We start from the raw sequence: 19,496 nt of genomic DNA, 5'->3' as shown, positions 1-19,496 counted from the left end.
AAAAGTTATAAGACCACCCAATAACCAGACCCCACCTGCACTGATACCATTTTAACAACTCTTTTTACATATTCTTTCCTTTGTCTTGTAAAGAGATAACTCACATACCTATGCCTTAAATTTAGCCCTACTCTCAACCCATGTTTGCAGCGGCAGCAGCAGCTCTGACTGCCCATGAGTCCTGTCCCCATGCAGCAGCAGCTCTTTATTGCCCATGGGTCCTGTCCCCATGGTATTCCACACTGTTCTCTAAATAAAAGAGCACTACTGCCAGACCTTGAGAGTCCAAGAAATCTTTCTTTCGACTCTTTGGCTCGCTGACCCCACATCAAGTTTGACTACTCAAGGTACCTCATATAAGTTCCTCATATCACAATATGGTAAGACTCATACAGGGGCACTCCACTTGGGCAGCCAGGGATTCACAGGTTCGGATCCCGGGTGCAGACCTAGCACTGCTCATCAAGCCATGCTGCAGTGGCATCCCACATGAAAATAGAGGAAGATTGGCAAAGATGTTAGCTCAGCAACAGTCTTCCTCAAGCAAAAAAGAGGAAGATTGGTGACAGATGTTAGCTCAGGGCCAATCTTCCTCACAGAACAAGAAAAGAATCATGTTGTATTTATCCTCTTCTGACTGGCTGTCTTAAGTCCCTTTGGACCGCTGTAACAAAATGCCATAGACTAGGTGGCTTATAAATAACAGAAATCTATTTCTCACAGTTCTGGAGGCTGAGGATTTCAAGATCAAGGTCCTGACAGATTCTGTGTGTGGTTAGGGCCTACTTCCTGGTTTATAGATGGCTGTCTTTTTGTTATAACCTCACATGGCAGAAGGGGCAAAAAAGGTTCTCTGGTATCTGTTTTATAAGGGCACTAATCCTGTTCAGGAGAGCTCTGCCCTCTTGACCTCATCACCCCCCGACGTTGCTACCTCCAAATATCATCGCATTGGGTATTGGATTTCAACATGTGGATTATGGTGGCGGGGGCGCAAATATTCAGTGTATAGAACTGGTTTATTTCACTTAGCATAGTGTCTTTAAGATTCTTCCATGTCGTTGCTGTTAATTGTTTTTAAGTGGCATGTTTTTCATCAACTACATAGCAATTAATTCTATCTACACCTTATACCTTTCTTTCATCTGTGGACCTCAAAAACTTTTATGAGTATAATTAACTAGACTTCACAACATCCCTGTGAAGTAGATAATTATGGTACGGCAAACTGAAGTACTAAGAGATTGCCTAAGGTACATAATGAATATATGCCAAAATTCTGAATGAGGACCAGTGTTATGTAGTCCCTTGTTGAAAGCCTGAGACTAGATTTCTTGTTTATGGTGAAGCCATTCTAAGAGTTCTTAGAAAAACAAAATAAATATTTAATATCTCTATATATTCATAGCAAGTTCTTTAATAGAAAAGAGTAAAATATATATTATCTGAAACCTAGTATTGTTCATTAGTGATGGCAATTTTAGTTATAGGACCTAACTAATTATTTTTTTGACTGTATATTGTTAGATTGCTTAAATGCCTTAATTGGATCTTTGAAGGTTTGCAGTGGATTAGTTTCATTTCAGTCTTTTAGCTATGGTACATGAAACCTTTATAAAACTATGAACTTATGTTTGTCTTGATTGCTGGCTTGTTCAAGTGAGGTGGGTTTTTTTAAAGGCAGTCTTATAAGCAGCAAATTATTGATTTGGTATTTGTTGACAGGACTAAAATGGTCTCTAATTTTGATAAAAACTAAACTTTCCCCATAATTTATGCTCGGGTAATGTGTTTTAACTTAGTTAATAGTAATTCCTAAAGGCCTTACCTCTCTGTGTTGCTACAATTTGAGTTGAAGTTCCTAAAGTACTTACACTTAGAGAAATAAAAGTACAGCTAACAGCATATAGTTTTTCTCAAATGAAGCTCTTCATTATATTACTTCACTCAAGTGATTAGTTCATTTTTGGATTGTGTATATATTAGCCTCAAGAATGTTTCAACACCTGTTCTACCACCTTCTTCCTCTATCGGATGCCCATTTATGGCTCTAAAGCAGAAACCTGTGACCGAGTAAGTAAAGATTTTGAGAAGTGCTCATTAGTGTTGAAAGAACAGGGTGGTAAAGTTTGGAGAAACATGCAGCATGTGTATACTTTAATTTTTTAAAAAATTCATCAAGTCTAGGGGCTGGCCCCGTGGCCGAGTGGTGAAGTTCGTGCGCTCCACTGCAGGATGTCCAGTGTTTCGTTGGTTCGAATCCTGCACGCGGACATGGCACTGCTCATCAAACCACACTGAGGCAGCGTCCCACATGCCACAACTAGAAGGACCCACAACGAAGAATATACAGCTATGTACCAGGGGGCTTTGGGGAGAAAAAGGAAAAAAATAAAATCTTTAAAAAAAAAAATTCATCAAGTCTAATAGCCAGTTGTGCTTTGTTTGCATGGTTTTTATTATCAGCAAAATTATGAAGTTACCACCTGAGCTCTAGCTAAACTTCATGGAATAAGGCTTATGTTAGTTGTCTAAAAATTTTTTGAGTTAACCTGTGGGAATTGTAACTCTTCTAGGGAAGTTTCAGTCACACAGAACAATAAAGACAAGTGTTGCAAATGAAGACTATGGTACTTTTTGAGGGAATGACAGTCTTTTGTAGTAAGGATAGTGAAATTGTTGATTCATTTTAGTAATTTATGGAAATGTAAATTTATTTATAAGAAATGTGAGGGGCTCACCAGGTGGCATAGTGGTTATGTTCGCACGCTCCACTTCGGCCACCCAGGGTTCGTAGGTTTGGATCCTGGGTGCAGACCTAGCACCGCTTATCAAGCCATGCTGTGGCAGGCGTCCCACATGAAAAATAGAGGAAGATGGGCACAATTATTACCTCAGGGCCAATCTTCCTCAACAAAAAGAGGAGGATTGGCCGTGGATGTTAGCTCAGGGCTAATCTTCTTCACCAAAAAAAAGAGAGAGAAAAAAGAAATGTAAAATCATTGACAATACAAGAAGTGCTTTTTAAATGCCATCTGTTTAGATTTGTTTTTACCTGAAGTAGTACTACTGACAATGAGTTGTTTTGTTGAAGACAGTAGTAGGTTGGCAAGGGGACAAAAAGTTAGAATCCTGGTAAGTCATCTCTTTAAGGTTTTAAAGAAATTGTACATTCTTTTCTGGTTTTGCTTTTGGTTTTGTTTAGTACTTAAGGCAGCTCTCTTAAGGGAAACCTCACTTTGTTTTAGGTTATGATATGACAAAGTTAAGGGTTTTAAAATGAGAAACTGCCATGTGCTTTATTCCTAGACATCTTTTGGGAGGCTGTCGAGTCATCACTTTCTAACTTTCTAAGTATCTCAGCTGTAGCTGGTGGGCTTCTGATTATTTCTAACACCAAGTATTAATCAAAGCAGGTATTGCCTTAGAGGTCTACTTACCCTACCAGAAAGCCTGGTGAGGTCTGCAAAGCCAGATAGTGCCGCTATAGAGAACCCTGGCATTGATTATCTTGCTTTTGTTGATCAAAAATGATGAACAGTCAAAATAAAAATTGGTGGCTTTGAATTGATGAATCTGAGGACTCTCTTCCAGTTCTCCAAGTGTATGAGCACTTTATTTCAGGGAGTCGGTCAGTTGTCAGTTTTCACTGTACTCTATCCTTTTTATTAGTTTCAGTGTATTTTAGCATGTGGCAAGAATCATTAGAACTACTGCCTTCACAGCCTCTGTGAACATTAGGGAAAAAAGCACATCTGATACTTCACTACATGTGCTGCTGACAGTTGAAAGTGAGGACAAGAAGCATTCAGTGAGTAGGTTGCACCAAAAATACTGCTTGGAAATGGAACCCATATCTATTCAAAATGCGTATTTTCCTTCCTTTCTCTACCTTGGATGTCTTTCCCCATGAAATCAGGAAAACAACTTTTAGTCTGGATACCAACCTAGTCAGTGTTTGTACAAGTCAGGAAATGATTTCTATCACTTTAAAGCTTTGTTGTATGTAGATTAGGTATTTAAATTGATTGCTGCCTTTCTAACTTGACAAAATTGCTTAGCAAAATTAATGTTATATGATGTCTTCTATTTACATGCCCGCTCTAGACTGAGGTGGCAGGCTTCTTTCAAGTATACCATATTACATGCTTAGTTAAAACTCTTGTCTTGCTTTTAAAGCTTGCTCATCTGTTTTCCTTAAAACGTAGAAGAAAAGGAAAATAGTTGATAGCAAAAGAGATTTCCAGGGATCAGGATTACTAAAATTATTAATAAAATAAATTTCTTTTTTTTCTATGTCCTGTTGAGTTTTTAGTCATAACAGTGAGTGAGGTAAATAACTTCCATCCAGCTGGACAAAGTAAAGCAAAGTGAAACTTTTAAATACCAGGCAGTATTGATGCAACCTGAAGAAGTTTAAAACTTGCTTCTCTAGAACCCAAGACTATTTCCCCTTATAAGCACTATTATACATTAAGGACTCTAGAGTAAAATAAACCTTTTTCTTCTACCAAACTTAGACTTGAGAATGACTTAAAGGTAAAATAATTCCCATCCAAATGTGGAGTTTTTTTCCTGAAATGAACATATCCTACCCAACAGAGTTTTTTTCCTTTTCTAAAAAATAGAGAATATAAGTTTTCAGATATTTAGGAGGATCATTTACAGTTCAATCCTGGTATGGTTTCAGAAATGCCTGCTTGTGCTGTCTAATATGTTAGCCACTAGCTGCATGAGGGTATTTAAATCTAAATGAAAATAATTTAAAATAATTAATATTTCAAGTCAGTTCCTTAGTCACACTAACCATATTACAAGTGCTCAATAGCTACATTTGGCTGTGGGCTAGGTATTGGACAGCGTAGATACTGAACATTTCCATCATTGTAGAAAGTTTCATTGCACAGCACTGGATAGAGTATTCCATTAGTGATAGATCACATTTTCACCAGTTTCCCCAGTATATAGTTTCCTGCTATTTACAAGTATCCTCCTTCCCTCCCCGCAAAAATACTGCTTATCAAAGTCTGTGATTTTTTCCCGACCAAATAATCTCCCCAAGTAATAAAAAAAAAAATAAGTAGTAGTCAGAATTTGAAATAGCTAGATGATGGTAGAAGCATGTTTAGATTTTTATTAAGTTTTTATTGAATCTTAAAAATATATGCCAAAATATGTGTAGTTGTGGTACTTTAAAAAGAGAATGATGCAGACTTTGCATGTCTACAATCCAAAATTGCAATACTGAAACAATCTACAAGGAGCATGTGATTTATGAGACTATTTTTCATATGTAAATTTTAGAAATAATTTTTTATTGTGTAGCCACACCTTGGAAAGAGCATAGAACACAGAGAAAACATTAAACTGATATATAAATAAATGATTAAATATCTTAGAGACTATACTTTAAGTGCATTTTAGAATTAATCAGCATATATTTTCAATATTCAGATTGAGTGAGGTGAGAAAAAGCAGATAGATATTCTATTTATTTATTTCTTTGACTCTTCAATAAGCCATGTAGGAGTAAATATCCTTACTTTGTATATATTGAAACTTATGTAGTGTTGTCAAATGAAGGTTGAGACTTGGGTATGCTAACATTGATTACGTAAGGAAAGGCTTTTTCGGGGGGCTGAGGAAGAGGAAAAATAAAGATAGTTACATGCAAATTACTGGAAAAATACTCATATAATTGTATGTCATGACTTAAGATTCTTTTCTCCCAGTTTAACATTTGTAGGTGTTTTCTGAGGGTAAATATAGTTGAGATTTTCTCTGTGCATATTTACTAAAATAGTGACTTGTAGAGAAATAGCACATAACTAATATATTAGTTGAATTATGTCTTCATAAAATGTAATATTACTTTTTATGTGTACAATTTGAATATATTTTCTAGTTTCAAAATGATTTTAAAGAATTACCTTTTCCTTGTAAAAGCCACTTAGGATTTTTATGAGAAGCTTTAAGATTTGTCTAGCTTTAAGCTGTAGTGTCATTTCAATTTCATGTATGTTTTTGTCCCTCATGCATTTGCAAGTACCCAGTAAGCCATGTGTAAAAATTTCTACCACGATGAAGGAATGCCTTTAATAATTTTTTATTCTATAAGCTTTAGGGTTTTAAATAAATTAGACATTTTTAATTATAGATTTAGTCTTAATTATCTTGTATTTTTTTCCAAAAAAAAATATAAAATGGAATATTTACATACTTTTATCTTTTTATTTGGTTACAAATATTGTTTGAATGTAACTATTAAAAAATTTTAATACCTTTTTGAATTACAGTTTTATACAAATTATAATTGCTTCTTTCACAAGACTTTTTGTACTGACGTTTTCTCATCACAAGACTGTTTCTGTATTGATTAAAGTTAGGAGGATACTGGTAGGAAGTAGTTCCTTGACGGCAGGTCTTGGATACAGAGAGTAGGATGTTTCATCTATGTAGACTTCTTTTGATCTGATTGGATATTGGGGGGCTGTAGTTTAGAGAGAATAAGTTTCAGTCTTATCTTCTCTGATCCCTCTATGCATCGTTTAAAGCTAACACGTTCTCCTCCTTAGAAATCTTTCCTCTTTTGCCTTCAATCAGTGCATTTTTCCATTTCTCTGTTTCTTGGACTTAGACAAAACACAACAAAACACTGTACAATGCCATTTCTCTTGCTTCCCATGAGCCTTATTTATAGGTATCCCCCCAAATTCTGTGGATAGTCTGTTCTTTCTCTGTATTCATTCACTTGGTGAACTCATCCACACTCTTTGCTTGAATTGTACTTTTTTATATGACTGATTTTCAAATATTGGATTACTCTAAATTGCGATTTCTGCCTGTTGCTGGGAAGCGTCTCCGTTTGAACAGCCTCTGGTAACAATGAGCTGACTTACTGTCCAAAATAAAACTCACTCCATCCCACCACTGCAGGTTTCTTTCTTTGTGGCCCTAGTGAATGAGAACAGTTGAGATCATCTTTCATTCTCTGATGTTGTTGTTCCTATACTTTTTTTTATAGGTCATTTTCCCTTTATTTTATTGTTTTCTTCTCTGTATTTTACTTTTTCCTTTTTTAAATTAAGGTAACATTGGTTTATAACATTATATAAATTTTAGGTGTACATTATTATATTTCGACTTCTGTATAGACTACGTCATGTTCACTACCAAAAGTCTAGTTGTCATCTTTAACTGAATACATGTGCCCTTTATCCCTTTCGCCCTCCCCCTACGCCCTTCCCCTCTGGTAACCACTAATCTGTTCTCTGTGTTTATCTTCCATATATGAGTGAAATCACATGGTATTTGTCTTTCTCTATCTGACTCACTTTACTTAGTCACCCTCAAGGACCATCCATGTTGTCACAAATGGCAAAATTTCATCTTTTTTTAAGTGACTGAGGGGTATTTCATTGTATATATATATACCACATCTGCTTTATCCATTCATCCATTGACAGGCACTTCAGTTGCTTCCAAGTCTTACCTATTGTTAATAATGCTGCATTGATCATAGGAGTGCATATATCTTTTCGAATTAGTGGTTTTGTGTTCTTTGGATAAATACTGAGAAGTGGGACAGCTGGATCATATGGTATTTCTATTTTTAATTTCTTGAGAAATCTCCATATTGTTTTCCATAGTGGCTGCACCAATTTATATTCCGACCAGCAGTGTACAAGGGTTCCCTTTTTGCCAAATCCTCCCCAACACTTATTTCCTGTCTTTTTGTGTGTATGTGTGAGGAAGATTAGCCCTGAGCTAACATCTGCTGCCAGTCCTGCTCTTTTTGCTGAGGAAGACCGGCCCTGAGCTCACATCCATGCCCATCTTCCTCTACTTTATATGTGGGACTCCTACCACAGCATGGCTTGCCAAGCGGTGCCATGTCCTCACCTAGGATCTGAACCGGCGAACCCTGGGCCACCCAAGCAGAACATGCAAACTTAACTGCTGCGCCACCAGGCCGGCCCCACCTGTCTTTTTAATAGTAGCCATTCTGACGGGTGTGAGGTGATATCTTCTATGTACTTTTCATTTGTGTTTCCCTAATAATTAGTGATGTTGAACATCTTTTCATGTACCTATTGGCCATCTGTATGTCTTCTCTGGAAAAATGTTCAGATCCTCTGCCTAGTTTTTTATTGGGTTGTTTGTTTTTTTGTTTGTGAGTCATATGAGTTTTTTTTTCATATTTTAGAATATTAATCCCTTATCAAATATATGATTTGCAAATATCTTCTCTGTTTGTTAGGTTGTCTTTTCATTTTGTTGATGGTTTCCTTTGCTGTACAGAAGCTTTTTAGTTTGATGTAGTCCCATTTGTTTATTTTTTCTTTTATTTCCCTTGCCTGAGGAGACAGCATATTAAAAAAGATACTTAAGACCAATGTTAAAGAGCAGCACACTGCCTGTGTTTTCTTCTAGGAGTTCTCTGATTTCAGGTCTTACATTCAAGTGTTTAATCCATTTTGAGTTAATTTTTCTGTATGGTATAAAAATATGCTCTACTTTCATTCTTTTGCACATGGCTGTCCAGATTTCCCAGCACCATTTGTTGAAGAAGCTTTTCTTTATTGTATGTCCATGGCTCAGTTGTCAAAAATTAGCTGTCCATAGATGTGTGAGTTTATTTGTGGGCTTTTGATTCTGTTTGCTCTGTGTGTCTGTTTTTCTGCCAGTACCATGCTGTTTTGAGTACTATAGCTTTGTAGTATTTTTTGAAATCAGGGAATGTGACAGCTCCAGTTTTGTTCTGTTTTCTTGGGATTGCTTTGGCTATTTGGGATCTTTTGTCATTCCATATAAATTTTAGGATTCTAGATTGGATCTAAATTGAAATTCTTGATTGGAAAATGTCACTAGGATCTGATTAGGTTTGTATTGAATCTGTAGATTGCTTTAGGTAATATGGAAATTTAGCTATGTTTATTCTTCCAATCCATGAGCACAGACTATCTTTCCATTTGTTTGTGTTTTCTTCGATTTCTTTCAACAATGTCTTAGAGTTTTCAGAGTACAGATCTTTCACCTCAGTTAAATTTATTTCTAGGTATTTTATTATTTCTGTTGCAACTGTAAATGTAATTGTATTCTTGATTTCTCTTTCTGCTAGTTCATTGTTAGTATATAGAAATGCAAGTGATTTTTGTATGTTGATTTTGTACCCTGTAACCTCACTGTATTTGTTGATTACTTCTAATAGTTTTTTGGTGGATTCTTTAAAGTTTTGTATGTATAAAATCATGTCATCCACAAATAGTGACAGTGTTACTTCTTTTCAAATTTGGATACATTTTAGTTCTTTTTCATGCCTAATTGCTCTGGCTAGCACCTGCAATATTATTTTGAATAAGGGTGGTGAGAGGAATCATCCTTGTGTTGTTCATGTTCTTAGAGAAGTAGCTTTCAGTTTTTCACTGTTGAGTGTGATGTTAGCTATGGGTTTGTTATATATGGCGTTTATTATGTTGAGGTACTTTCCTTCCATACACATTTTATTGAGAGTTGTTATCATAAGTGGATGTTGGATCTTGTCAAGTGCTTTTTCTGTATTGACTGATATGATCATGTGATTTTTATTCTTCATTTTGTTAATGTGGTGTATCACATTGGTTGACTTTTGGATGTTGAACCATCCCTACATCCCTGAAATAAATCCCACTTGATTGTGGTGTATGACCCTTTTAAAGGATTGTCATATTCAATTTGCTAATATTTTGTTGAGGATTTTTGCATCCATGTTCATCAGCAGTATGGTTTTCCTTTATCGTGTTGTCCTTGTCTGTTTTTGGTATCAGGGTAATACTGGCCTCGTAAAATGACTTAGGAAGCATCTTATCCTCTTCATTTTTGGAAGAGTTTGAGAAGGATAGGTATTAACTCTTTTGACTGTCTGGTAGAATTCACCATAGAAGCTGTGTGGTCCTGGACTTTTGTTTTTTGGGAGGCTTTTGATTACTGTTTCAATCTCTTTACTAGTGATTGGTCTATTTCTATTCTCTTTTTCTTCTTGATTCAGTTTTGAGAGGCTGATTCTAAGAATTTATCCATTTTTTCTAAGTTATCCAGTCTGTTGGCATATAGCTTTTCATAGTTTTATCTTATAATGCTTTGTATTTCTGTGGTATCTGTTGTAATTTCTCCTCTTTCATTTTTGATTTGATTTCTCTGAGCCCTTTTTGTCTTAGTGAGTCTAGGTAAGGGCCTGTCAATTTTGTTTATCTTTTCAAAGGAACAGCTCTTAGTTTCATTGATCTTTTCTGTTGTCTTTTTTGTCTCTGTTTCATTGATTTCCCCTCTGAATTTTTTTATTTTCTTCCTTCTTCTGACTTAGGGCTTCATTTGTTCTAGTTCTTTTAGGTGTAGCATTAGATTGTTTATTTGAGATTTTTCTTGCTTCTTGAGGTAGCCCTGTATTGCTATAAACTTTCCTCTTAATACCAGTTTTGCTGCATACCATTGATTTTGCAATGATGTGTTTTCATTTTCATTTGTCTCTGGTATTTTTTTATTTCTCCTTTGGTTTCTTCACTGATCCAATAGTTGTTCAGTAGTATGTTGTTCCACATATGTATGACTTTTCCAGGTTTCTTAGTGTAGTTGGTTTCTATTTTTACACCATTGTGATTCAAAGAGATGCTTGCTATGATTTTGGTCTTCTTAAATTTATTGAGACTTCTTTTGTTTCCCAACATATGGTCTATCTTTGAGAATTTTCTATCTGCACTTAAGAAGAATGTGTATTCTGCTGTTTTAGGATGGATTGTTCTATATATATCTATTAAGTCCATCTACTCTAGTATTTCATTTAATGCCAATGTTTCCTTGTTGAGTTTCTGTCTGGACGGTCTATCCATGTGATGTAAGTGGGATATTAAAGCCCCCTAGTATTGTTGTGTTGCTGTCAATTTCTCTTTTTAGGTCTGTTAGTAGTTGCTTTATATACTTTGGTGCTCCTATGTTAGTGCATATATATTAATAAATGTTATATCTTTTTGGTGGATTGTCACTTTTATCATTGTATAATGTCTATGTTTGTCTCTTGTTATCTTTTCTAGCTTGAAGTCTGTTTTTCTGATAGAAGTTTGGCTACACCCGCTTTCTTTTGGTTGCCATTTGCTTGGAGTTACCATCTTCCATTCCTTCACTTTGAGCCAATGTTTGTTTTTAGAGCTGAAATGGGTATCCTGGAGATAGCATATGGTTGGGTCTTGTTTTTTAATTCATATAGCCACTCTGTGTCTTTTGACTGGTGAATTCAACCCATTTACATTTAGGGTGAATACTGATATATGAGGCCTTAATACTGCCATTTTAGCTTTTGTTTTCTGGTTGCTCTATATTTCTATTGTTTCTTTTTCCTTATGTTTCTGTCTGCCATTTCGACGTAGTGGTTTTCTGTGATGTGTTCCTCAGTTTCCGCTTTTTTAATGTTTTGTGACTCTGCTCTGATTGTTTTGTGGTTACCATGAGGTTTGTATAAAAGATCTCATGGATAAGATAGTCCTTTTTCTGCTGATAGCATTTTATCTCCATTTGCCTGTGCAGGTTGCATCCTTTTCCTCATCCCCTTCTATGTTTTTGTCATCACAAATTATCCCTTTGTGTATTGTGAGTTTGTTACCAAATTGAAATAGTTCTAGGTGGTTTTTTTTGGTGAGGAGGATTGGTCCTGAGCTGTTATCTGTTGCAAATCTTCCTCCTTTTGCTTGAGGAAGATTGTCCCTGAGCTAACATCTGTGCCAGTCTTCCTCTGTTTTGTATATGGGACACCGCCATAGCATGGCTTGATGAGCAGTGAGTAGGTCTGTGCTCAGGATCTGAACCTGTGAACCCTGGGCCACCAAAGTGGAGTGTGCGGACTTAACCACTACGCCCTGGGCCGGCCCTGGTTTTAGTTATTTTTAATGCTTTCTTTCCCTTTAGCCTTTATGCTATAATTGTTTACTAACCTATTCTGATATAGAGTTGCAATTTTCTGATTCTGTCTGTCCATTTTTCACCTTGCTTAAAGCTTTGTTTACCTTCGCATTTTTGCCTCAGGTAGGAGAGCCCTTTTCAACATTTCTTGTGAGACAGAGGCTTGCTTACGAGACAGTGGTAGTGGACTCCCTCAGCTTTCATTTTTCTGGGAAAGCCTTTTTTCTCCTTCATATTTGAAAGTTAACTTTGCTGAATAGAGTATTCTTGGCTGACATTTTTTGTCTTTTAGATTTGAATACATCATTTTACTGTCTCTTGGCCTGTTGAGTTTCTGCTGAGAAATCTACTGATATCCTAATGAGTGTACCTTTGTAGGTTACTGTTTTGTTCTCTCTGGCTGCCCTCGATATTCTTTCTTTGTCAATGACTTTTGACAGTTTTAATATAATGTGCCTCAGGGAAGGTCTTTTTGCACTGAGATAATCTATGTGTTTTATTAGCTTACAGTGCTTCTAAATATAGTTTGTTTCCTAGGTTTGGGAAGTTCTTAGCTATTATCTTTTTAAATAAGCTCTCTGCTCCCTTCTGCTTCTCTTATCCTCCTGGGATACTTGTTATCTTTATGTTGCTTTTCTTAACTGAGTCAGACATTTCTCAGATAATTTCTCAGTTTTTTAAAAAAATCTTAGTTTTCTGTCCTCTTCCACCTGAATCATTTCTAGATTTTTGTCTTAGAGCTCACTAATTCTCTCTTCCATATTGTCTGCTCTATTTCCAATGCTTTCTACTTTATTCTTTATTTCACTTATTGACTTCTTCAGCTCCAAAATTTCTATTTGTTCTTTTTTTTTAGAGTTTTAATTTCTTTGGTAAAGTACTCCTTTTCATTAATTTTATTCCTGAGGTCGTTGAATTGTCTTTCTGAGTTTTCTTTAACTCATTGAGTTTTTTCAGAACAGCTATTTTGAGTTCTCTGTCAGTTATATTGCAATGTTCTGTAACTTCATGTTTAGTTTCTGGACAATTGTCATTTTCATTTTGTGATACCATGTTACTGTATTTTTTTATGGTGTTTGATGAGATGTTCTTCTGCTGGCTTGTAGTAAAAACCTTTCTTACTTGGATAAGGCTCTGTTTTACTTTGATTCTGAGCCACTTCTGGTTGTATTGAAGAGCCTGCACTTTCCACCCTCCACTGCCCCTGCCAGAGGTGTTCTCAGTGACCACATTCTGCTGCTATGCCTTTGAGGTTGCTGGTGCCTTGTTGCTTATGTGTGGCTATAGTTGTGGGCATTGCCACAAGGGTCTTGGGGCTGGCAAGCACTTCTGCTGCTTCTGGGGTCACCTGGGTTGCAGGTTCCCCTACTGCGCTGGGGGAGGGGGAGAATGGTGTGGGAGCCAGAGTCACGAGCACCTCTGGGTTTCTTGGGTCTGTAGGTACTGCTGCCATGGGCAGAGAGGTAGGGAGTGGGGCTGGGGTCGGGGTGGCAGAAGCAAAGTTGCAGGTGCTGCTGCAGCTGAGAGGAACCCACGCAATGGGCTCTGCTGTCACTTTTAGCAGCCTTTCCATCACCCCAGTCACTGCTGCCACGTGTGCCACCTGTGCTGTTGTTCCTGGGTTTTCTGGGGGGTGCTGGCAATGCTGCTGCTGGGGACACTGAGTTCTTATACATCATCACTGCTGCCAGCGGGCTGTGGTTGTGGGTAGCACTGCCACTGCCAGAGGGGGAAAAGTACCCGGGTAGTGGGCGCTGCTAGGGTTCCTGAAGCCTCTGGTCTCAGTCACTAGCGTGGTTCCTGGAACCTCTGGTCACAGGCACTGCCACTGCTGTTGAGGTGTCTTAGATGCATCTGCTGCTGCTTGGAAGGCTGGGGTCTGTGGCATCACTGCCAGGGGGAGGGGGCTGGGTCTAAAGTACTGCTTTAGTTCCCAGAGCCTTTGGTTGTGGGGGTGCGGCAGTGGGTTCTGGTTCCTCTGGGAGCGTGGGCTGCCTGGGCCTCCATTTGCAGGGGTTACCGCAGTCCCTGGGGCCTGTGGAGTCAGGTGTGGCTGCAGTTCCTTGATCATCCACTTTTGGGGGCTGCTGCAGCTGCTTCCCTGGTTCCACCACCTCCACTGGGTCCAGTCTGCTCACCTTCAGATGTATAGATGTATGGATCTCTCAGGTGTTCTGGTGTGCTGTGTCAGGAATCCTTTGTTGGTCTAGGGATGTCTTGCTGGTTGTAAGGTAGAGGGGAGAGACAACAGGAACAACTCACTCGGCCACGATGCTGACATCACCATCCTCCTTGTTCCTGTAGTTAATTTAGCATGAAGTCTTCTTGTTTCTCCATTTAACAAGTATCTTGAGTTTCCCATTCCCTCTGCATTTCTTCGTCTTTAATATCCACTCTGTCATTATATCACACCTATAATGTACTGCACCCGTTTTCACACCACCTCCTGCCTTGCCTTTTTTTTTTTTTAAAGCTCCACAAACTCTCCCTGCAGCGACTTTTTAAAATGTATACCAAGTTGTTATGGTATATATTCCTTATTTGTTAAGAATTTTTATTTATCCTTCCTTCTGGGCTTAGTGCTAGAGGCAATAGGAAATTAGCAAATAATTATTTCCTCATTTATTCAGCAGCTATTTACTGAGTAGTTACTGGGTACTGTACTAATGCTGCAGTGATGTCTCATGGAGTTGGCAGCTAAAAACAGTCTCTGATGGTAAAGGAAGGCTTCTCTGAGGAGGTGGCATTTGCTATGAGACCTGAACAAAGTGAGAGTGATGTCCTATGAAGAGATGAAGAGCAGTTGCTCCAGGCAGGGAGAGTGTCAAGTTTCAAGGCCCTCGAGAGGGACAAGTTTGGTGTGTTTGAGGATATCAAAAGGGTCATTGTGACTGGAACATAGTACAGAGAGAGTGGCAGGAGGTGTTGTCAGGAGACCAGGGGACCAAGCACATAACAGGCCATAGTAAATACTGTGGATTTTATTTTAAGCAATGGGAAAGCCACTGGGCAGTTTGAGTAAGGGAGTGAGGTGAGCTGATATTTGCCACTGAGTTAAGAATAAGAGTAGAGAGACTATAGTGGTAATATAGGAGAGTAATACCTTGAATTAGTGAGGTAACAAGCAGTAAAAGAAGTGTTTTTGAATTAAGGACAGAATGAGGAAGAATAGTTGGCTTGGATGGAAATTGTGAGATAAAAAAGGAACCAAGGAAAGCTCAGTTCTGTGTGCTTGGACAAGTCATGTATCCTCTCTAACATCTATTTTCCCTGAGTGTATAATAAGAAATATCTCTTTCCCACTTCTTTGAAGGAAGTGTTTTGAGGATCTGATGAAATAATACATGAAAATCCATTATGAATCTTAAAACACTGTGACATTGTGTTACTTTTTAACACTAAACATTTTAAAGCTTACCTTAAAATGGGCCTTGTGAATTAAGAAATTTCTAAAAGCTTAGATTTTACAAGGATAAGAATTCTATGGCATATAGTACAGCTTAAGAAATAGTTTAACTTATAACTTCCCTTTTGGTTTATAGTTCCTTCCCGATCATATTTTCAATGTTTAATAGTTTTCTCACTATTCATAAGGATTAGCGTGAGGCACTTTCTAACATTAATTGATAGTAAGTAGAGTACATTCCAGCCATAAGCTGAGCTGAGAATCTAATCATAGAGGGAAAAGAATCTATAAACAATATCTGTCTTTTGTTTGTAGTGTATTTAAGACACTGTGCTTCCCTTATTAAATATTTGCAAACAAATAAAACTAATCCAAATGTTCTATAGTTTATTTACTAATATGTTATATTAACCCTGTGGTGTTGCCTTTTATAAACAAACATAATCTATCATACTATAATAATGACCAATAAATAAACTCCAGGCGTTTTATGCTTATTTGTGTCATGCCAATTGTACTTTTCTTGACAACTTTAGATTAATTTAAATATGCATATGGCATTAAGAAAGACAAAAATTCTAAGCAAACTTTTTAGTTCCTGAAATTACTTACTCAAGTATGATTCAGCTGAATACTGTTTCTGTTTTCCTATTGCAGATTTCTCAACAGTGATGTCACAAGATTGACCACATTGATCACAGTAAGATGAAACTGATAGTTAAGCTTTTAAGGATGTTTCATTTTTTTCTGAGAATGAGAATAGAAAATATTTATGTTAGACAATATTTATAACTTTAAGTTATTATTCTTTCAACAGCCAATTGAATGTTCATATTTTCAATGAATCACATCTCACACTTCTAGTTAATTATTTAAATACTTTTCAAATAATGCTTTAAATGATTTAAAAATATTTAAAATGAAAATTACTTTTAATTTATAACTGAAATTGTATGCCTAATTATGTTAACATATTTCCATGTGAATTATAATCTGAACATCATCTTTCTTTAGATTTTGTTTTTACTAAAAAATGGCAAAATATTTAAGGTGTTTCCACATTTGGAGAAAATTACAAAAATAAAATTACTTCAGACTGTAATCACTTATTATGGAAAGACTGTGAAAATCACCTTGAAAGGATTCTTAGGCTTCTTGCTTAAATTTTTCATTGATATTTAAATTATTTATAAAGAGTCTTCCAAATAGGGAGAATTGTTGTTAAAGGATAGTTCCCTTAAGTAACTGATACTTTTCCTCTTTAATTTTATTTAAAGTGTTAATTTCTACTGTGTATAAGGAAGTATGTTACTTAAAGAAGAACTTTATCCAAAGCCTTGAGCCACATTATTATAAAATTCTAACTAGTGAAATCTGTATTGCAGTAATGAGATTTTACAGAATTTTTTAACAATCCTTTTAAATAACAGAAAAATAAATTTAGAGTAAATTGTTTACTCAGTGAATCTGCTTCTTTAATCCTGTTTTAATTGTTCCTTAAATATAGAAGGAGTAATTATCAGAAATGTAAATCCATGTTTACATAATCTTTGTTGTATTTATGTTTTACTTTTTTTTTTAAAAAAACTGGTTCTTTTGTTAAGTGTAACATTTTTCAGAGGCCAGAGAGAACTTTCATTGTATTTTTAAAGGTTTTATTGTCATCATTGAGTCTACAGATGTTTGGGACATGTTCATTCATTTTCCTAGGGGAACATTTTAGCTTCTCTGATTTGTAGCTCTTTGCCTGTTTGTTTTTTCTTAATCAGAACTCTGTTGTCCTAACTGAATAGTTTATAACAAAATATTAGCCTATTTCTGTGGTAATCTTCTATTTAGCATCTACTGCTTTACAATCAAGGAAGTTAAAATTAGCATTGGATGAAAAAGGTGTGTGTGTGTGTGTTTAATTAAAAAATGACTCCCACAGTATATTTTTAGTATATTTTAATATTTAATTGTTACTGTTCTAAATTCAAGAATTTCAGAAAGAGAGGTGGTGTTCAATACTGTCAGATGTAAAATAAGTTAAAGACCAAGAAGTATTCATTTGAGAGGTTCATAAGTGACTGATAACAGAAACCCTTACTTTGTAATAATGTCAGGTTGTGAGGCTTTCTCCAACCCCTTGAGTAAAGAAGAGAGGATAGATTTCAGTACTGATTCAGACGAAGGTGCTATTGAGATAATAGTTCAAGTGTTGACCATGGGGCTGGAATAAAATCAGTCCAGGGAAGTGCTAATATATTCAGAGAGAATGGAGAGGTTAAGGGACTAATCAGAGGTGGACAAGCTGATGAAATGAGATGATAAAATAAGAGCTAAAAGAGTAGAATGTTGTACTTAGAGAGGGGAATAGTATAGACTGTTTCAGAGCTAAAGCTGTAGTATTTATTATATAATATACACCTTAGTTTTTTTTTCCTCAGAAATTTTTAGAACTGAGGAGAATTTCTCTTTTTTCCCCCTATATTACAATCCACAAAAATGTCAAAATCTTCTAACTTATTTCCCTTCTGCTTGGCCATCATCAATACCACTGAAGCTTATATATAATTCTCAGTTTAATCTTATTAAAGCATTGCTCTGATTCTTTTATTTTCTTTTATTTTCCTGCTTGAAGATGTGACTTCTCATTTCCTACAAGATTAAATCTAGACTAACTTGGTATTCAAGATCCTTTTCAGTTTGGCTCTAACACATTTCCCAGCCAAATATCCTATTATTCAAGAAGAAGAACCCTGCACTCTACCCAGTGTGGACTGTATACTCCACCTTGAATATAATTTTGGCTCTGTGCTTACATTCATGTCATTCCCTTTCCCTAGAATATTCTTTTTCCTTTTTTATGCTTTTTTTTATTTCTTCTGATGAAATCAAACCTCCCCTCTAATGCCCTGTCCACGTGTAATCATTTCTCTGAGGCCTTCCCCGATCATCCTAATTGAAAAGGATTCTCCTTCCCTAGTAGTTTGGTAAATCTTAATTTTTATTATTTCTGTGTTACTAACATATTCCTTTATATTTTCCATATTTTAATACACATTTTTCAACTGTACTCAGCAATGTTTGCTAGCAATTATAAATATCCCAGAGAGAGCTAAATTAATTAGTACCTTTAGTTTCCTTATATTGAAATAAGGATATTAATATATGAATATCCAAATTTGAATCATAGGAAGTAGAGTGAATAGGAAAGAGCATAGATTTTAGAACGAGAGAATTCAAGTACTGATGGCACTGTATGCTAGGCATGTGACCTTTAGAAATTAGCCTCTTTTTGCCTCCATATCTTCACCTGTAAAATGATGTATTACATGTATTTAAAAGGATTGTTACATTTAAATATAATATTAGTTACCTTTCTTCCCTCTTTCTTGTTTAACTTTATGGCTTACTCCTTTACAGATACACAAAGGGACATGAAATCAGCTGTAAAGATTAGGGATATATCCCAAACATCCAAATTTACCTTACTTACACATTGTGACCCTTTCATCTATAAGTTTTAATAAATGGATTTCTACTTTCTATATTACGTATATTAATGATAACTTTATTGACTTATACGAATTCCAGCAAGGAGGCTGATTTGATCTACTGATATAATGTGCTTTTATTTGGGGAAAGGGGGTCAGACCTCACTAGAATATCAGCATCTTAAAAGCCAGAGTGAACTTTAGAACAGTGTAGGTTGTGCCACATTCTCCTTATATAACAGATGAGAAAACCAAGGTCTGGAGAGTTGGAAGGGAGGTAATATGCATAATGGTTAAGAACATGAACTGGCATCAGAAAAACCTGTGTTTAAGCTCGTGCTCTGATATTATATAGCTGTTGTGATCTTAGTCAATTATATGGTCTAAGATCCAGTTTCTCCTCTCTAAAGCAGGGATAATATTTATGTCTCAGGAGTGGTGTGAGTATTAAATGAAGCACCGCACAGAAGCTGACACGTACTAATTCTTTTGGCCCCTCATCATAGTTATCATCATCAACTGGAAAGTTACTTGCCAAAAGTCACATAGTATGAGGCCTTGGCCAGTTTTCTTCTATCCTGTTATAATTTTTACTATTCTGTTCTGTGATCACCTCTTACTTGATTAGAAATCTCTAAATAACATTTACAGGAAGTATAATAAAATAAGTCAGATTTTTTCCT

The 19,496-nt window shown here is 36.1% G+C and overlaps 1 protein-coding gene across 22 annotated transcripts in view; it reads left to right on the top strand.

Moving 5' to 3' along the window:
* BAZ2B (bromodomain adjacent to zinc finger domain 2B) overlaps positions 1–19,496 on the top strand; it is a 296,344-nt gene that overhangs the window by 66,308 nt on the left and 210,540 nt on the right. For all 22 annotated transcript variants that reach the window (XM_070580007.1, XM_070580002.1, XM_070579997.1 and 19 more), the window contains exon 2: positions 15,992–16,034. The gene's annotated coding sequence lies outside the window, so the exon portion shown is untranslated. The remainder of the gene's footprint in view (positions 1–15,991; positions 16,035–19,496) is intronic.

This window comes from Equus przewalskii, chromosome 17, assembly GCF_037783145.1.
Source record: "Equus przewalskii isolate Varuska chromosome 17, EquPr2, whole genome shotgun sequence".
Lineage (NCBI taxonomy): Eukaryota > Metazoa > Chordata > Mammalia > Perissodactyla > Equidae > Equus > Equus przewalskii.
The sequence above is the reverse complement of the archived record's forward strand: the minus strand, read 5'-3'. Positions and strand labels throughout refer to the sequence as shown.